The sequence below is a fragment of the Cyprinodon variegatus genome, unplaced genomic scaffold, assembly GCF_000732505.1.
Source record: "Cyprinodon variegatus isolate N-32 unplaced genomic scaffold, C_variegatus-1.0 Scaffold24, whole genome shotgun sequence".
Classification (NCBI taxonomy): Eukaryota; Metazoa; Chordata; class Actinopteri; order Cyprinodontiformes; family Cyprinodontidae; genus Cyprinodon; species Cyprinodon variegatus.
Window position 1 is genome coordinate 1,070,735 of NW_015150477.1, and position 2,415 is coordinate 1,073,149.

A 2,415-nucleotide genomic window follows, 5' to 3' on the forward strand; every position below is an offset into this window, starting at 1 on the left:
GTTACCCCCCCCAATCCCCCTCACCCCCACCCCCGTCGCCCCGCCTGAATGATCAAAATAACATGGTGCCAAGGTGCTGCAACACAGACTGACCGGACATGAAAGGGGGCCATATTGCCTCAACGAGTGCAGATCAATACACAGAAACACACGCACACACTCATCCAGATGGAGGAGAACATAGATGGGTGTAATACAAAGATGAGTTCATCGAGTTTGTCTGTGTGCAGAGTAAGCTGCCAAGACAGGAAACCAGGACAGAGTGATGGAGAGAGACTGCAAAGCCCAGAAAGATAATATAAATGAGTGATAAGAAATAAAATCCAGTTCATTTGCAGACAGCCACATGTTTATAATAACACAACTTTAGATGTAAATCTACAAACTGGGGGTGGGGGGTCATATGAGATGTATGGAGGCCGTATAACGAGTTTCTGACCAAAGAGATAGTGATGAGAAGAGAGGGATGTGTCTAGTATCTGTGGTCTATCTCACACCATCTTTCCCATGAATTAATCCCAGTGTTATGATATCCTTTGGGCCCAGAACATGCCATCTGCACACAGTGATTTCCTCCCTTCTTTTCAACTGCTTCTCTTCCTCTCATTCGTCTCCCGTCTCTCAGCCCAGCGAGGCCTGACATGGACTGTACACGCTGTACTTTTTAAAGGCTTTTTGGCTGGAAGAGAGTGTGCGGCTCCTGTTTGCTGAGCGTGGGGTAAAATGATCACGTTTAACACATGGAGCAAAGACATCATCAACATTATCATCGGCGACAGCAGCAGCGACGTGAACGCCTCAGTGCTCTTTAATAGCTCGTTTGCATAAGTGAAAACACGCATGATTTGGTGCACACGTGTTCAGTTTGGGCTGTGTGTGTCATGAGTGTGTCACACCGCGGTGGCATGCGGCCAAAAAGAGGAATGTAGAAAGAAACAGACGAAAGGCTTGAAAATGTAACACTGATAAGATAGGCACTAAATTATTGTAGAAAAACAAATTGAACGAAGGAATTCTTAATTCCTATGGAGCAACTTTTGCCATAAATTAGAAAAGATCTCAAGAACATTTTTGTGTAATGTGTTTAGCATTTATCAAAGATGATTAGATGTAGTTATGCGGAGACCTCAGAAAGAGACTCAAGGATATACAGGGCCTTCAACAGAATTAGATTTTTAGGGGCCCCTCCTGCTGCTATAGATACATAGTCACATTGTATACCGATACCAAAAAGACCTAAATCCAGCTATTAAGATAAAATTAGGCTATATAATCCAAGGTACTGTCCTAATAGTGTTTTGATCGTCATGTTTGGACCTATATAGAACTGACTGAATGAGCTGACATAAACAGACAAGGCGCCATCTATTGGTAGTACTGTTGAACTACCAGCAAGTCAGGCGGTGGCTATTGACGCAGTTGCTTTATTGGTCCCGACCGTTCTGTGGTGCATTGCTAACACCATCGGCTCCGTAAGCAAGGACATGTACTTGCGTGTCTTTAAATTTTGCAGCAATAACAGAATGCTTCCTGAGCTTTTGCTCCAGCTTTAATGAACTTCAACAGTCAGACTGTTTTTTCCAAAACCACTCAAGTTTTATCAAATCAAACATCTTGCTTCTTTTGACACTTGATGTTGAGATTTTCCTTTTTTTCTCCTACTATGCTGGAATTCCACACTGGTTCACCTCAAATTTTTTCAGGTTGTTGTTCAATTGTATGCACGCATGGTGGAATAATCCCGGTCACATGATGAGGTTTTGGTAAATAAATATACACAGAAAAGCTTTTATCACTAGCAAACTGAGTAAAAACAAAGTTTAAAGGACAAAAATTAGAAATATTACAAAAAAATTACACAATGTAATTTCTCATAAAAAGGTTGTAGGCAAACAGAATGAATTATTGGTGTATACATGGAAAAAATTGTGACTATACACGACTATATATGTGTTTCATTAGATATACTGGAATTTGGGGGCCAAGTTTAATTAGCTTAGCTTAAAATATTATCATGGGTGATTGGTTGTTATGTGCTGTGAGCAGGCATCATATTGTAAATTTGTAAAAACACAACTATCAGAGAGCATAGATGATTATTTAAACTTTTCCAAAGTAAATTTCCAAATTCCTTCCCTGAATTAAAGATATTTTGAAGAGCTCAAAAAGGTCAGATGTCTCTGTTTGTGATAACTACAAAGGTATGCTTAGTCTGAATAATCTGATCAAATGTATTTGATATACATTTTTTTGATTATTAAAATTAAAACAGTTATTAGCATCATAAGAAGAAAAGGATGAATGCAAAAAGTGTTGGGTGGGTGGATGGATGGATGGATGGATGGATGGATGGATGGATGGATGGATGGATGGATGGATGGATGATGGATGATTGATGGATAGGTGTTCAATGGA